Source organism: Pseudophryne corroboree, unplaced genomic scaffold (assembly GCF_028390025.1).
Source record: "Pseudophryne corroboree isolate aPseCor3 unplaced genomic scaffold, aPseCor3.hap2 scaffold_968, whole genome shotgun sequence".
In the NCBI taxonomy this organism is placed as follows: domain Eukaryota; kingdom Metazoa; phylum Chordata; class Amphibia; order Anura; family Myobatrachidae; genus Pseudophryne; species Pseudophryne corroboree.
The window spans coordinates 96,457-113,648 of record NW_026970548.1 but is presented as its reverse complement, the minus strand read 5'-3'; positions in this window follow the sequence as shown (position 1 = coordinate 113,648).

The window sequence follows — 17,192 nt, the reverse complement described above, 5'->3', positions numbered from 1 at the left end:
GGCCTAACAGGAGGCTTTAAAATTTTCTTTCTAGTGTCCTTCGTTTGGGAGAAATATGCAATGGTACAAGACAGCTTTTCCTTGCCAATATCTCTCTTTTGCAAAGAGCTGCGCATTGGAAAATTCAGGGCTATTTCGTGTAGATGATGGCCTAACAGGAGGCTTTAAAATTTTCTTTCTAGTGTCCTTCGTTTGGGAGAAAAATGCAATGGTACAAGACAGTTTTTCCTTGCCAATATCTCTCTTTTGCAAAGAGCTGCGCATTGGAAAATTCAGGGCTATTTCGTGTAGATGATGGCCTAACAGGAGGCTTTAAAATTTTCTTTCTAGTGTCCTTCGTTTGGGAGAAAAATGCAATGGTACAAGACAGCTTTTCCTTGCCAATATCTCTCTTTTGCAAAGAGCTACGCATTGGAAAATTCAGGACTATGTCGTGTAGATGATGGCCTAACAGGAGGCTTTAAAATTTTCTTTCTAGTGTCCTTCGTTTGGGAGAAAAATGCAATGGTACAAGACAGCTTTTCCTTGCCAATATCTCTCTTTTGCAAAGAGCTACGCATTGGAAAATTCAGGGCTATTTCGTGTAGATGATGGCCTAACAGGAGGCTTTAAAATTTTCTTTCTAGTGTCCTTCGTTTGGGAGTAAAATGCAAAGGGAAAAGACAGCTTTTCCTTGCCAATATCTCTCTTTTGCAAAGAGCTACGCATTAGAAAATTCAGGGCTATGTCGTGTAGATGATGGCCTAACAGGAGGCTTTAAAATTTTAATTCTAGTGTCCTTCGTTTGGGAGAAAAATGCAAAGGTACAAGATAGCTTTTCCTTGCCAATATCTCTCTTTTGCAAAGAGCTACGCATTGGAAAATTCAGGGCTATGTCGTGTAGATGATGGCCTAACAGGAGGCTTTAAAATTTTCTTTCTAGTGTCCTTCGTTTGGGAGAAATATGCAATGGTACAAGACAGCTTTTCCTTGCCAATATCTCTCTTTTGCAAAGAGCTACGCATTGGAAAATTCAGGGCTATGTCGTGTAGATGATGGCCTAACAGGAGGCTTTAAAATTTTCTTTCTAGTGTCCTTCGTTTGGGAGAAAAATGCAATGGTACAAGACAGCTTTTCCTTGCCAATATCTCTCTTTTGCAAAGAGCTACGCATTGGAAAATTCAGGGCTATGTCGTGTAGATGATGGCCTAACAGGAGGCTTTAAAATTTTCTTTCTAGTGTCCTTCGTTTGGGAGAAAAATGCAATGGTACAAGACAGCTTTTCCTTGCCAATATCTCTCTTTTGCAAAGAGCTGCGCATTGGAAAATTCAGGGCTATTTCGTGTAGATGATGGCCTAACAGGAGGCTTTAAAATTTTCTTTCTAGTGTCCTTCGTTTGGGAGAAAAATGCAAAGGTACAAGACAGCTTTTCCTTGCCAATATCTCTCTTTTGCAAAGAGCTACGCATTGGAAAATTCCGGGCTATGTCGTGTAGATGATGGCCTAACAGGAGGCTTTAAAATTTTCTATCTAGTGACCTTCGTTTGGGAGAAAAATGCAATGGTACAAGACAGCTTTTCCTTGCCAATATCTCTCTTTTGCAAAGAGCTACGCATTGGAAAATTCAGGGCTATGTCGTGTAGATGATGGCCTAACAGGAGGCTTTAAAATTTTCTTTCTAGTGACCTTCGTTTGGGAGAAAAATGCAATGGTACAAGACAGCTTTTCCTTGCCAATATCTCTCTTTTGCAAAGAGCTGCGCATTGGAAAATTCAGGGCTATGTCGTGTAGATGATGGCCTAACAGGAGGCTTTAAAATTTTAATTCTAGTGTCCTTCGTTTGGGAGAAATATGCAATGGTACAAGACAGCTTTACCTTGCCAATATCTCTCTTTTGCAAAGAGCTACGCATTGGAAAATTCAGGGCTATGTCGTGTAGATGATGGCCTAACAGGAGGCTTTAAAATTTTCTTTCTAGTGTCCTTCGTTTGGGAGAAAAATGCAATGGTACAAGACAGCTTTTCCTTGCCAATATCTCTCTTTTGCAAAGAGCTACGCATTGGAAAATTCAGGGCTATTTCGTGTAGATGATGGCCTAACAGGAGGCTTTAAAATTTTCTTTCTAGTGTCCTTCGTTTGGGAGAAAAATGCAAAGGTACAAGACAGCTTTTCCTTGCCAATATCTCTCTTTTGCAAAGAGCTGCGCATTGGAAAATTCAGGGCTATGTCGTGTAGATGATGGCCTAACAGGAGGCTTTAAAATTTTCTTTCTAGTGTCCTTCGTTTGGGAGAAAAATGCAATGGTACAAGACAGCTTTTCCTTGCCAATATCTCTCTTTTGCAAAGAGCTACGCATTGGAAAATTCAGGGCTATGTCGTGTAGATGATGGCCTAACAGGAGGCTTTAAAATTTTAATTCTAGTGTCCTTCGTTTGGGAGAAAAATGCAAAGGTACAAGACAGCTTTTCCTTGCCAATATCTCTCTTTTGCAAAGAGCTGCGCATTGGAAAATTCAGGGCTATGTCGTGTAGATGATGGCCTAACAGGAGGCTTTAAAATTTTCTTCTAGTGTCCTTCGTTTGGGAGAAAAATGCAATGGTACAAGACAGCTTTTCCTTGCCAATATCTCTCTTTTGCAAAGAGCTACGCATTGGAAAATTCAGGGCTATGTCGTGTAGATGATGGCCTAACAGGAGGCTTTAAAATTTTCTTTCTAGTGACCTTCGTTTGGGAGAAAAATGCAAAGGTACAAGACAGCTTTTCCTTGCCAATATCTCTCTTTTGCAAAGAGCTGCGCATTGGAAAATTCAGGGCTATGTCGTGTAGATGATGGCCTAACAGGGGGCTTTAAAATTTTCTTTCTAGTGTCCTTCGTTTGGGAGAAAAATGCAATGGTACAAGACAGCTTTTCCTTGCCAATATCTCTCTTTTGCAAAGAGCTGCGCATTGGAAAAATCAGGGCTATTTCGTGTAGATGATGGCCTAACAGGAGGCTTTAAAATTTTCTTTCTAGTGTCCTTCGTTTGGGAGAAAAATGCAAAGGTACAAGACAGCTTTTCCTTGCCAATATCTCTCTTTTGCAAAGAGCTGCGCATTGGAAAAATCAGGGCTATTTCGTGTAGATGATGGCCTAACAGGAGGCTTTAAAATTTTCTTTCTAGTGTCCTTCGTTTGGGAGAAAAATGCAATGGTACAAGACAGCTTTTCCTTGCCAATGTCTCTCTTTTGCAAAGAGCTGCGCATTGGAAAATTCAGGGCTATGTCGTGTAGATGATGGCCTAACAGGAGGCTTTAAAATTTTAATTCTAGTGTCCTTCGTTTGGGAGAAATATGCAATGGTACAAGACAGCTTTACCATGCCAATATCTCTCTTTTGCAAAGAGCTACGCATTGGAAAATTCAGGGCTATGTCGTGTAGATGATGGCCTAACAGGAGGCTTTAAAATTTTCTTTCTAGTGACCTTCGTTTGGGAGAAAAATGCAAAGGTACAAGACTGCTTTTCCTTGCCAATATCTCTCTTTTGCAAAGAGCTGCGCATTGGAAAATTCAGGGCTATGTCGTGTAGATGATGGCCTAACAGGAGGCTTTAAAATTTTCTTTCTAGTGTCCTTCGTTTGGGAGAAATATGCAATGGTACAAGACAGCTTTTCCTTGCCAATATCTCTCTTTTGCAAAGAGCTGCGCATTGGAAAATTCAGGGCTATTTCGTGTAGATGATGGCCTAACAGGAGGCTTTAAAATTTTCTTTCTAGTGTCCTTCGTTTGGGAGAAAAATGCAATGGTACAAGACAGTTTTTCCTTGCCAATATCTCTCTTTTGCAAAGAGCTGCGCATTGGAAAATTCAGGGCTATTTCGTGTAGATGATGGCCTAACAGGAGGCTTTAAAATTTTCTTTCTAGTGTCCTTCGTTTGGGAGAAAAATGCAATGGTACAAGACAGCTTTTCCTTGCCAATATCTCTCTTTTGCAAAGAGCTACGCATTGGAAAATTCAGGACTATGTCGTGTAGATGATGGCCTAACAGGAGGCTTTAAAATTTTCTTTCTAGTGTCCTTCGTTTGGGAGAAAAATGCAATGGTACAAGACAGCTTTTCCTTGCCAATATCTCTCTTTTGCAAAGAGCTACGCATTGGAAAATTCAGGGCTATTTCGTGTAGATGATGGCCTAACAGGAGGCTTTAAAATTTTCTTTCTAGTGTCCTTCGTTTGGGAGTAAAATGCAAAGGGAAAAGACAGCTTTTCCTTGCCAATATCTCTCTTTTGCAAAGAGCTACGCATTAGAAAATTCAGGGCTATGTCGTGTAGATGATGGCCTAACAGGAGGCTTTAAAATTTTAATTCTAGTGTCCTTCGTTTGGGAGAAAAATGCAAAGGTACAAGATAGCTTTTCCTTGCCAATATCTCTCTTTTGCAAAGAGCTACGCATTGGAAAATTCAGGGCTATGTCGTGTAGATGATGGCCTAACAGGAGGCTTTAAAATTTTCTTTCTAGTGTCCTTCGTTTGGGAGAAAAATGCAATGGTACAAGACAGCTTTTCCTTGCCAATATCTCTCTTTTGCAAAGAGCTACGCATTGGAAAATTCAGGGCTATGTCGTGTAGATGATGGCCTAACAGGAGGCTTTAAAATTTTCTTTCTAGTGACCTTCGTTTGGGAGAAAAATGCAAAGGTACAAGACAGCTTTTCCTTGCCAATATCTCTCTTTTGCAAAGAGCTGCGCATTGGAAAATTCATGGCTATGTCGTGTAGATGATGGCCTAACAGGAGGCTTTAAAATTTTCTTTCTAGTGTCCTTCGTTTGGGAGAAATATGCAAAGGTACAAGACAGCTTTTCCTTGCCAATATCTCTCTTTTGCAAAGAGCTGCGCATTGGAAAATTCAGGGCTATGTCGTGTAGATGATGGCCTAACAGGAGGCTTTAAAATTTTAATTCTAGTGTCCTTCGTTTGGGAGAAAAATGCAAAGGTACAAGACAGCTTTTCCTTGCCAATATCTCTCTTTTGCAAAGAGCTACGCATTGGAAAATTCAGGGCTATGTCGTGTAGATGATGGCCTAACAGGAGGCTTTAAAATTTTCTTTCTAGTGTCCTTCGTTTGGGAGAAATATGCAATGGTACAAGACAGCTTTTCCTTGCCAATATCTCTCTTTTGCAAAGAGCTACGCATTGGAAAATTCAGGGCTATGTCGTGTAGATGATGGCCTAACAGGAGGCTTTAAAATTTTCTTTCTAGTGTCCTTCGTTTGGGAGAAAAATGCAATGGTACAAGACAGCTTTTCCTTGCCAATATCTCTCTTTTGCAAAGAGCTACGCATTGGAAAATTCAGGGCTATGTCGTGTAGATGATGGCCTAACAGGAGGCTTTAAAATTTTCTTTCTAGTGTCCTTCGTTTGGGAGAAAAATGCAATGGTACAAGACAGCTTTTCCTTGCCAATATCTCTCTTTTGCAAAGAGCTGCGCATTGGAAAATTCAGGGCTATTTCGTGTAGATGATGGCCTAACAGGAGGCTTTAAAATTTTCTTTCTAGTGTCCTTCGTTTGGGAGAAAAATGCAAAGGTACAAGACAGCTTTTCCTTGCCAATATCTCTCTTTTGCAAAGAGCTACGCATTGGAAAATTCCGGGCTATGTCGTGTAGATGATGGCCTAACAGGAGGCTTTAAAATTTTCTATCTAGTGACCTTCGTTTGGGAGAAAAATGCAATGGTACAAGACAGCTTTTCCTTGCCAATATCTCTCTTTTGTAAAGAGCTACGCATTGGAAAATTCAGGGCTATGTCGTGTAGATGATGGCCTAACAGGAGGCTTTAAAATTTTCTTTCTAGTGACCTTCGTTTGGGAGAAAAATGCAATGGTACAAGACAGCTTTTCCTTGCCAATATCTCTCTTTTGCAAAGAGCTGCGCATTGGAAAATTCAGGGCTATGTCGTGTAGATGATGGCCTAACAGGAGGCTTTAAAATTTTAATTCTAGTGTCCTTCGTTTGGGAGAAATATGCAATGGTACAAGACAGCTTTACCTTGCCAATATCTCTCTTTTGCAAAGAGCTACGCATTGGAAAATTCAGGGCTATGTCGTGTAGATGATGGCCTAACAGGAGGCTTTAAAATTTTCTTTCTAGTGTCCTTCGTTTGGGAGAAAAATGCAATGGTACAAGACAGCTTTTCCTTGCCAATATCTCTCTTTTGCAAAGAGCTACGCATTGGAAAATTCAGGGCTATTTCGTGTAGATGATGGCCTAACAGGAGGCTTTAAAATTTTCTTTCTAGTGTCCTTCGTTTGGGAGAAAAATGCAAAGGTACAAGACAGCTTTTCCTTGCCAATATCTCTCTTTTGCAAAGAGCTGCGCATTGGAAAATTCAGGGCTATGTCGTGTAGATGATGGCCTAACAGGAGGCTTTAAAATTTTCTTTCTAGTGTCCTTCGTTTGGGAGAAAAATGCAATGGTACAAGACAGCTTTTCCTTGCCAATATCTCTCTTTTGCAAAGAGCTACGCATTGGAAAATTCAGGGCTATGTCGTGTAGATGATGGCCTAACAGGAGGCTTTAAAATTTTAATTCTAGTGTCCTTCGTTTGGGAGAAAAATGCAAAGGTACAAGACAGCTTTTCCTTGCCAATATCTCTCTTTTGCAAAGAGCTGCGCATTGGAAAATTCAGGGCTATGTCGTGTAGATGATGGCCTAACAGGAGGCTTTAAAATTTTCTTCTAGTGTCCTTCGTTTGGGAGAAAAATGCAATGGTACAAGACAGCTTTTCCTTGCCAATATCTCTCTTTTGCAAAGAGCTACGCATTGGAAAATTCAGGGCTATGTCGTGTAGATGATGGCCTAACAGGAGGCTTTAAAATTTTCTTTCTAGTGACCTTCGTTTGGGAGAAAAATGCAAAGGTACAAGACAGCTTTTCCTTGCCAATATCTCTCTTTTGCAAAGAGCTGCGCATTGGAAAATTCAGGGCTATGTCGTGTAGATGATGGCCTAACAGGGGGCTTTAAAATTTTCTTTCTAGTGTCCTTCGTTTGGGAGAAAAATGCAATGGTACAAGACAGCTTTTCCTTGCCAATATCTCTCTTTTGCAAAGAGCTGCGCATTGGAAAATTCAGGGCTATGTCGTGTAGATGATGGCCTAACAGGAGGCTTTAAAATTTTCTTTCTAGTGTCCTTCGTTTGGGAGAAAAATGCAATGGTACAAGACAGCTTTTCCTTGCCAATGTCTCTCTTTTGCAAAGAGCTACGCATTGGAAAATTCAGGGCTATGTCGTGTAGATGATGGCCTAACAGGAGGCTTTAAAATTTTAATTCTAGTGTCCTTCGTTTGGGAGAAAAATGCAAAGGTACAAGACAGCTTTTCCTTGCCAATATCTCTCTTTTGCAAAGAGCTGCGCATTGGAAAATTCAGGGCTATGTCGTGTAGATGATGGCCTAACAGGGGGCTTTAAAATTTTCTTTCTAGTGTCCTTCGTTTGGGAGAAAAATGCAATGGTACAAGACAGCTTTTCCTTGCCAGTATCTCTCTTTTGCAAAGAGCTGCGCATTGGAAAAATCAGGGCTATTTCGTGTAGATGATGGCCTAACAGGAGGCTTTAAAATTTTCTTTCTAGTGTCCTTCGTTTGGGAGAAAAATGCAAAGGTACAAGACAGCTTTTCCTTGCCAATATCTCTCTTTTGCAAAGAGCTGCGCATTGGAAAATTCAGGGCTATGTCGTGTAGATGATGGCCTAACAGGAGGCTTTAAAATTTTCTTTCTAGTGTCCTTTGTTTGGGAGAAAAATGCAATGGTACAAGACAGCTTTTCCTTGCCAATATCTCTCTTTTGCAAAGAGCTACGCATTGGAAAATTCAGGGCTATGTCGTGTAGATGATGGCCTAACAGGAGGCTTTAAAATTTTAATTCTAGTGTCCTTCGTTTGGGAGAAAAATGCAAAGGTACAAGACAGCTTTTCCTTGCCAATATCTCTCTTTTGCAAAGAGCTGCGCATTGGAAAATTCAGGGCTATGTCGTCTAGATGATGGCCTAACAGGAGGCTTTAAAATTTTCTTCTAGTGTCCTTCGTTTGGGAGAAAAATGCAATGGTACAAGACAGCTTTTCCTTGCCAATATCTCTCTTTTACAAAGAGCTACGCATTGGAAAATTCAGGGCTATGTCGTGTAGATGATGGCCTAACAGGAGGCTTTAAAATTTTCTTTCTAGTGTCCTTCGTTTGGTAGAAAAATGCAAAGGTACAAGACAGCTTTTCCTTGCCAATATCTCTCTTTTGCAAAGAGCTGCGCATTGGAAAATTCAGGGCTATGTCGTGTAGATGATGGCCTAACAGGAGGCTTTAAAATTTTCTTTCTAGTGTCCTTCGTTTGGGAGAAAAATGCAATGGTACAAGACAGCTTTTCCTTGCCAATGTCTCTCTTTTGCAAAGAGCTACGCATTGGAAAATTCAGGGCTATGTCGTGTAGATGATGGCCTAACAGGAGGCTTTAAAATTTTAATTCTAGTGTCCTTCGTTTGGGAGAAAAATGCAAAGGTACAAGACAGCTTTTCCTTGCCAATATCTCTCTTTTGCAAAGAGCTGCGCATTGGAAAATTCAGGGCTATGTCGTGTAGATGATGGCCTAACAGGGGGCTTTAAAATTTTCTTTCTAGTGTCCTTCGTTTGGGAGAAAAATGCAATGGTACAAGACAGCTTTTCCTTGCCAGTATCTCTCTTTTGCAAAGAGCTGCGCATTGGAAAAATCAGGGCTATTTCGTGTAGATGATGGCCTAACAGGAGGCTTTAAAATTTTCTTTCTAGTGTCCTTCGTTTGGGAGAAAAATGCAAAGGTACAAGACAGCTTTTCCTTGCCAATATCTCTCTTTTGCAAAGAGCTGCGCATTGGAAAATTCAGGGCTATGTCGTGTAGATGATGGCCTAACAGGAGGCTTTAAAATTTTCTTTCTAGTGTCCTTTGTTTGGGAGAAAAATGCAATGGTACAAGACAGCTTTTCCTTGCCAATATCTCTCTTTTGCAAAGAGCTACGCATTGGAAAATTCAGGGCTATGTCGTGTAGATGATGGCCTAACAGGAGGCTTTAAAATTTTAATTCTAGTGTCCTTCGTTTGGGAGAAAAATGCAAAGGTACAAGACAGCTTTTCCTTGCCAATATCTCTCTTTTGCAAAGAGCTGCGCATTGGAAAATTCAGGGCTATGTCGTCTAGATGATGGCCTAACAGGAGGCTTTAAAATTTTCTTCTAGTGTCCTTCGTTTGGGAGAAAAATGCAATGGTACAAGACAGCTTTTCCTTGCCAATATCTCTCTTTTACAAAGAGCTACGCATTGGAAAATTCAGGGCTATGTCGTGTAGATGATGGCCTAACAGGAGGCTTTAAAATTTTCTTTCTAGTGACCTTCGTTTGGGAGAAAAATGCAAAGGTACAAGACAGCTTTTCCTTGCCAATATCTCTCTTTTGCAAAGAGCTGCGCATTGGAAAATTCAGGGCTATGTCATGTAGATGATGGCTTAACTGGAGGCTTTAAAATTTTCTTTCTAGTGACCTTCGTTTGGGAGAAAAATGCAAAGGTACAAGACAGCTTTTCCTTGCCAATATCTCTCTTTTGCAAAGAGCTGCGCATTGGAAAATTCAGGGCTATATCGTGTAGATGATGGCCTAACATGAGGCTTTAAAATTTTAATTCTAGTGTCCTTCGTTTGGGGGAAAAATGCAAAGGTACAAGACAGCTTTTCCTTGCCAATATCTCTCTTTTGCAAAGAGCTGCGCATTGGAAAATTCATGGCTATGCCGTGTAGATGATGGTCTAACAGGAGGCTTTAAAATTTTCTTTCTAGTGTCCTTCGTTTGGGAGAAAAATGCAAAGGTACAAGACAGCTTTTCCTTGCCAATATCTCTCTTTTGCAAAGAGCTACGCTTTGGAAAATTCAGGGCTATGTCGTGTAGATGATGGCCTAACAGGAGGCTTTAAAATTTTCTTTCTAGTGACCTTCGTTTGGGAGAAAAATGCAATGGTACAAGACAGCTTTTCCTTGCCAATATCTCTCTTTTGCAAAGAGCTACGCATTGGAAAATTCAGGGCTATGTCGTGTAGATGATGGCCTAACAGGAGGCTTTAAAATTTTCTTTCTAGTGACCTTCGTTTGGGAGAAAAATGCAATGGTACAAGACAGCTTTTCCTTGCAATTATCTCTCTTTTGCAAAGAGCTGCGCATTGGAAAATTCAGGGCTATGTCGTGTAGATGATGGCCTAACAGGAGGCTTTAAAATTTTAATTCTAGTGTCCTTCGTTTGGGAGAAATATGCAATGGTACAAGACAGCTTTACCTTGCCAATATCTCTCTTTTGCAAAGAGCTACGCATTGGAAAATTCAGGGCTATGTCGTGTAGATGATGGCCTAACAGGAGGCTTTCAAATTTTCTTTCTAGTGACCTTCGTTTGGGAGAAAAATGCAAAGGTACAAGACAGCTTTTCCTTGCCAATATCTCTCTTTTGCAAAGAGCTGCGCATTGAAAAATTCAGGGCTATGTCGTGTAGATGATGGCCTAACAGGAGGCTTTAAAATTTTCTTTCTAGTGTCCTTCGTTTGGGAGAAAAATGCAATGGTACAAGACAGCTTTTCCTTGCCAATATCTCTCTTTTGCAAAGAGCTGCGCATTGGAAAATTCAGGGCTATTTCGTGTAGATGATGGCCTAACAGGAGGCTTTAAAATTTTCTTTCTAGTGTCCTTCGTTTGGGAGAAATATGCAATGGTACAAGACAGCTTTACCTTGCCAATATCTCTCTTTTGCAAAGAGCTACGCATTGGAAAATTCAGGGCTATGTCGTGTAGATGATGGCCTAACAGGAGGCTTTAAAATTTTCTTTCTAGTGTCCTTCGTTTGGGAGAAAAATGCAATGGTACAAGACAGCTTTTCCTTGCCAATATCTCTCTTTTGCAAAGAGCTACGCATTGGAAAATTCAGGGCTATGTCGTGTAGATGATGGCCTAACAGGAGGCTTTAAAATTTTAATTCTAGTGTCCTTCGTTTGGGAGAAAAATGCAAAGGTACAAGACAGCTTTTCCTTGCCAATATCTCTCTTTTGCAAAGAGCTGCGCATTGGAAAATTCAGGGCTATGTCGTGTAGATGATGGCCTAACAGGGGGCTTTAAAATTTTCTTTCTAGTGTCCTTCGTTTGGGAGAAAAATGCAATGGTACAAGACAGCTTTTCCTTGCCAGTATCTCTCTTTTGCAAAGAGCTGCGCATTGGAAAAATCAGGGCTATTTCGTGTAGATGATGGCCTAACAGGAGGCTTTAAAATTTTCTTTCTAGTGTCCTTCGTTTGGGAGAAAAATGCAAAGGTGCAAGACAGCTTTTCCTTGCCAATATCTCTCTTTTGCAAAGAGCTGCGCATTGGAAAATTCAGGGCTATGTCGTGTAGATGATGGCCTAACAGGAGGCTTTAAAATTTTCTTTCTAGTGTCCTTCGTTTGGGAGAAAAATGCAATGGTACAAGACAGCTTTTCCTTGCCAATGTCTCTCTTTTGCAAAGAGCTACGCATTGGAAAATTCAGGGCTATGTCGTGTAGATGATGGCCTAACAGGAGGCTTTAAAATTTTAATTCTAGTGTCCTTCGTTTGGGAGAAAAATGCAAAGGTACAAGACAGCTTTTCCTTGCCAATATCTCTCTTTTGCAAAGAGCTGCGCATTGGAAAATTCAGGGCTATGTCGTGTAGATGATGGCCTAACAGGAGGCTTTAAAATTTTCTTCTAGTGTCCTTCGTTTGGGAGAAAAATGCAATGGTACAAGACAGCTTTTCCTTGCCAATATCTCTCTTTTGCAAAGAGCTACGCATTGGAAAATTCAGGGCTATGTCGTGTAGATGATGGCCTAACAGGAGGCTTTAAAATTTTCTTTCTAGTGACCTTCGTTTGGGAGAAAAATGCAAAGGTACAAGACAGCTTTTCCTTGCCAATATCTCTCTTTTGCAAAGAGCTGCGCATTGGAAAATTCAGGGCTATGTCGTGTAGATGATGGCCTAACAGGGGGCTTTAAAATTTTCTTTCTAGTGTCCTTCGTTTGGGAGAAAAATGCAATGGTACAAGACAGCTTTTTCTTGCCAATATCTCTCTTTTGCAAAGAGCTGCGCATTGGAAAAATCAGGGCTATTTCGTGTAGATGATGGCCTAACAGGAGGCTTTAAAATTTTCTTTCTAGTGTCCTTCGTTTGGGAGAAAAATGCAAAGGTACAAGACAGCTTTTCCTTGCCAATATCTCTCTTTTGCAAAGAGCTGCGCATTGGAAAATTCAGGGCTATGTCGTGTAGATGATGGCCTAACAGGAGGCTTTAAAATTTTCTTTCTAGTGTCCTTCGTTTGGGAGAAAAATGCAATGGTACAAGACAGCTTTTCCTTGCCAATGTCTCTCTTTTGCAAAGAGCTACGCATTGGAAAATTCAGGGCTATGTCGTGTAGATGATGGCCTAACAGGAGGCTTTAAAATTTTAATTCTAGTGTCCTTCGTTTGGGAGAAAAATGCAAAGGTACAAGACAGCTTTTCCTTGCCAATATCTCTCTTTTGCAAAGAGCTGCGCATTGGAAAATTCAGGGCTATGTCGTGTAGATGATGGCCTAACAGGGGGCTTTAAAATTTTCTTTCTAGTGTCCTTCGTTTGGGAGAAAAATGAAATGGTACAAGACAGCTTTTCCTTGCCAGTATCTCTCTTTTGCAAAGAGCTGCGCATTGGAAAAATCAGGGCTATTTCGTGTAGATGATGGCCTAACAGGAGGCTTTAAAATTTTCTTTCTAGTGTCCTTCGTTTGGGAGAAAAATGCAAAGGTACAAGACAGCTTTTCCTTGCCAATATCTCTCTTTTGCAAAGAGCTGCGCATTGGAAAATTCAGGGCTATGTCGTGTAGATGATGGCCTAACAGGAGGCTTTAAAATTTTCTTTCTAGTGTCCTTTGTTTGGGAGAAAAATGCAATGGTACAAGACAGCTTTTCCTTGCCAATATCTCTCTTTTGCAAAGAGCTACGCATTGGAAAATTCAGGGCTATGTCGTGTAGATGATGGCCTAACAGGAGGCTTTAAAATTTTAATTCTAGTGTCCTTCGTTTGGGAGAAAAATGCAAAGGTACAAGACAGCTTTTCCTTGCCAATATCTCTCTTTTGCAAAGAGCTGCGCATTGGAAAATTCAGGGCTATGTCGTCTAGATGATGGCCTAACAGGAGGCTTTAAAATTTTCTTCTAGTGTCCTTCGTTTGGGAGAAAAATGCAATGGTACAAGACAGCTTTTCCTTGCCAATATCTCTCTTTTGCAAAGAGCTGCGCATTGGAAAATTCAGGGCTATTTCGTGTAGATGATGGTCTAACAGGGGGCTTTAAAATTTTCTTTCTAGTGTCCTTCGTTTGGGAGAAAAATGCAATGGTACAAGACAGCTTTACCTTGCCAATATCTCTCTTTTGCAAAGAGCTGCGCATTGGAAAATTCAGGGCTATGTCGTGTAGATGATGGCCTAACAGTAGGCTTTAAAATTTTCTTTCTAGTGTCCTTCGTTTGGGAGAAAAATGCAAAGGTACAAGACAGCTTTTCCTTGCCAATATCTCTCTTTTGCAAAGAGCTGCGCATTGGAAAATTCAGGGCTATGTCGTGTAGATGATGGCTTAACAGGAGGCTTTAAAATTTTCTTTCTAGTGACCTTCGTTTGGGAGAAAAATGCAAAGGTACAAGACAGCTTTTCCTTGCCAATATCTCTCTTTTGCAAAGAGCTGCGCATTGGAAAATTCAGGGCTATATCGTGTAGATGATGGCCTAACATGAGGCTTTAAAATTTTAATTCTAGTGTCCTTCGTTTGGGGGAAAAATGCAAAGGTACAAGACAGCTTTTCCTTGCCAATATCTCTCTTTTGCAAAGAGCTGCGCATTGGAAAATTCATGGCTATGCCGTGTAGATGATGGTCTAACAGGAGGCTTTAAAATTTTCTTTCTAGTGTCCTTCGTTTGGGAGAAAAATGCAAAGGTACAAGACAGCTTTTCCTTGCCAATATCTCTCTTTTGCAAAGAGCTACGCTTTGGAAAATTCAGGGCTATGTCGTGTAGATGATGGCCTAACAGGAGGCTTTAAAATTTTCTTTCTAGTGACCTTCGTTTGGGAGAAAAATGCAATAGTACAAGACAGCTTTTCCTTGCCAATATCTCTCTTTTGCAAAGAGCTACGCATTGGAAAATTCAGGGCTATGTCGTGTAGATGATGGCCTAACAGGAGGCTTTAAAATTTTCTTTCTAGTGACCTTCGTTTGGGAGAAAAATGCAATGGTACAAGACAGCTTTTCCTTGCAATTATCTCTCTTTTGCAAAGAGCTGCGCATTGGAAAATTCAGGGCTATGTCGTGTAGATGATGGCCTAACAGGAGGCTTTAAAATTTTAATTCTAGTGTCCTTCGTTTGGGAGAAATATGCAATGGTACAAGACAGCTTTACCTTGCCAATATCTCTCTTTTGCAAAGAGCTACGTATTGGAAAATTCAGGGCTATGTCGTGTAGATGATGGCCTAACAGGAGGCTTTAAAATTTTCTTTCTAGTGACCTTCGTTTGGGAGAAAAATGCAAAGGTACAAGACAGCTTTTCCTTGCCAATATCTCTCTTTTGCAAAGAGCTGCGCATTGAAAAATTCAGGGCTATGTCGTGTAGATGATGGCCTAACAGGAGGCTTTAAAATTTTCTTTCTAGTGTCCTTCGTTTGGGAGAAAAATGCAATGGTACAAGACAGCTTTTCCTTGCCAATATCTCTCTTTTGCAAAGAGCTGCGCATTGGAAAATTCAGGGCTATTTCGTGTAGATGATGGCCTAACAGGAGGCTTTAAAATTTTCTTTCTAGTTTCCTTTGTTTGGGAGAAAAATGCAAAGGTACAAGACAGCTTTTCCTTGCCAATATCTCTCTTTTGCAAAGAGCTGCGCATTGGAAAATTCAGGGCTATGTCGTGTAGATGATGGCCTAACAGGAGGCTTTAAAATTTTCTTTCTAGTGTCCTTCGTTTGGGAGAAAAATGCAATGGTACAAGACAGCTTTTCCTTGCCAATATCTCTCTTTTGCAAAGAGCTACGCATTGGAAAATTCAGGGCTATGTCGTGTAGATGATGGCCTAACAGGAGGCTTTAAAATTTTAATTCTAGTGTCCTTCGTTTGGGAGAAAAATGCAAAGGTACAAGACAGCTTTTCCTTGCCAATATCTCTCTTTTGCAAAGAGCTGCGCATTGGAAAATTCAGGGCTATGTCGTGTAGATGATGGCCTAACAGGAGGCTTTAAAATTTTCTTCTAGTGTCCTTCGTTTGGGAGAAAAATGCAATGGTACAAGACAGCTTTTCCTTGCCAATATCTCTCTTTTACAAAGAGCTACGCATTGGAAAATTCAGGGCTATGTCGAGTAGATGATGGCCTAACAGGAGGCTTTAAAATTTTCTTTCTAGTGACCTTCGTTTGGGAGAAAAATGCAAAGGTACAAGACAGCTTTTCCTTGCCAATATCTCTCTTTTGCAAAGCGCTGCGCATTGGAAAATTCAGGGCTATGTCGTGTAGATGATGGCTTAACTGGAGGCTTTAAAATTTTCTTTCTAGTGACCTTCGTTTGGGAGAAAAATGCAAAGGTACAAGACAGCTTTTCCTTGCCAATATCTCTCTTTTGCAAAGAGCTGCGCATTGGAAAATTCAGGGCTATATCGTGTAGATGATGGCCTAACATGAGGCTTTAAAATTTTAATTCTAGTGTCCTTCGTTTGGGAGAAAAATGCAAAGGTACAAGACAGCTTTTCCTTGCCAATATCTCTCTTTTGCAAAGAGCTGCGCATTGGAAAATTCATGGCTATGCCGTGTAGATGATGGTCTAACAGGAGGCTTTAAAATTTTCTTTCTAGTGACCTTCGTTTGGGAGAAAAATGCAATGGTACAAGACAGCTTTTCCTTGCCAATATCTCTCTTTTGCAAAGAGCTGCGCATTGGAAAATTCAGGGCTATGTCGTGTAGATGATGGCCTAACAGGAGGCTTTAACATTTTCTTCTAGTGTCCTTCGTTTGGGAGAAAAATGCAATGGTACAAGACAGCTTTTCCTTGCCAATATCTCTCTTTTGCAAAGAGCTACGCATTGGAAAATTCAGGGCTATGTCGTGTAGATGATGGCCTAACAGGAGGCTTTAAAATTTTCTTTCTAGTGACCTTCGTTTGGGAGAAAAATGCAAAGGTACAAGACAGCTTTTCCTTGCCAATATCTCTCTTTTGCAAAGAGCTGCGCATTGGAAAATTCAGGGCTATGTCGTGTAGATGATGGCCTAACAGGGGGCTTTAAAATTTTCTTTCTAGTGTCCTTCGTTTGGGAGAAAAATGCAATGGTACAAGACAGCTTTTCCTTGCCAATATCTCTCTTTTGCAAAGAGCTGCGCATTGGAAAAATCAGGGCTATTTCGTGTAGATGATGGCCTAACAGGAGGCTTTAAAATTTTCTTTCTAGTGTCCTTCGTTTGGGAGAAAAATGCAAAGGTACAAGACAGCTTTTCCTTGCCAATATCTCTCTTTTGCAAAGAGCTGCGCATTGGAAAATTCAGGGCTATGTCGTGTAGATGATGGCCTAACAGGGGGCTTTAAAATTTTCTTTCTAGTGTCCTTCGTTTGGGAGAAAAATGCAAAGGTACAAGACAGCTTTTCCTTGCCAATATCTCTCTTTTGCAAAGAGCTGCGCATTGGAAAATTCAGGGCTATGTCGTGTAGATGATGGCCTAACAGGAGGCTTTAAAATTTTCTTCTAGTGACCTTCGTTTGGGAGAAAAATGCAAAGGTACAAGACAGCTTTTCCTTGCCAATATCTCTCTTTTGCAAAGAGCTGCGCATTGGAAAATGCAGGGCTATATCGTGTAGATGATGGCCTAACATGAGGCTTTAAAATTTTAATTCTAGTGTCCTTCGTTTGGGAGAAAAATGCAAAGGTACAAGACAGCTTTTCCTTGCCAATATCTCTCTTTTGCAAAGAGCTGCGCATTGGAAAATTCATGGCTATGCCGTGTAGATGATGGTCTAACAGGAGGCTTTAAAATTTTCTTTCTAGTGTCCTTCGTTTGGGAGAAAAATGCAAAGGTACAAGACAGCTTTTCCTTGCCAATATCTCTCTTTTGCAAAGAGCTACGCTTTGGAAAATTCAGGGCTATGTCGTGTAGATGATGGCCTAACAGGAGGCTTTAAAATTTTCTTTCTA